Source organism: Pseudonaja textilis, chromosome 2 (assembly GCF_049901715.1).
Source record: "Pseudonaja textilis isolate UNSWEBS1 chromosome 2, rPseTex1.2, whole genome shotgun sequence".
In the NCBI taxonomy this organism is placed as follows: Eukaryota; Metazoa; Chordata; class Lepidosauria; order Squamata; family Elapidae; genus Pseudonaja; species Pseudonaja textilis.
Genome location: NC_141991.1, coordinates 152,204,616 through 152,205,280, shown reverse-complemented (window position 1 = coordinate 152,205,280; position 665 = coordinate 152,204,616).

Genomic DNA, 665 nt, shown 5'->3' with positions numbered 1-665 from the left:
TTTTGGTAACCAAGGCCACATTTTTCATGGGGGCGGGGACTGGGAGGCTGCAGAGTAAACAGGATGCCTCAGATGGGCAGTGCAGGAAACTTTCTGAGTTTCAAACTGAATTATGCTTGAAGGTTGGACCCAGGTTGTTGGGGGCAATATACTGACTAAACTGCTCAGAGAGTAATGCAAACACTGGGATGGTATATAATTCTGCTATTATTTTTGCTATTTTAGGGCTTGTGCTTGCAGCATTCAAGAGTTTTCCCTTCGAGGGAGGTTCAAAGGGTTTTGAGGACCACAAAAAGAGGGCTCAGGGACCATCACTTGCTCTTCCCAGATGTAAAGGATGGCTTTTAAATGCCATACACTATTGGTGTTTTTGACAGTATGATCACCATATTTCCATTTCCCTTTGCAACAAAGCAACTAAACTCTTGCTTTTACTGTCGCAAAAGTAAATAGAGGAAAATACAGATGTTTGAAATTGCGCAAGGATTTTTCAAACAATTTTATAAAAGATCTTTCCTGATAAAATTGACAGAAAAATGCAAGCTGAATTTCTTTCTTACAATTATTTCAAGAAGTTGGTGTTATCCCTGAATTACATTTTCTGTAACTAGTAATTCACGTTTTACTGTAAAATCTGAGTTTGAAATGTGTGCACCCAACAATTG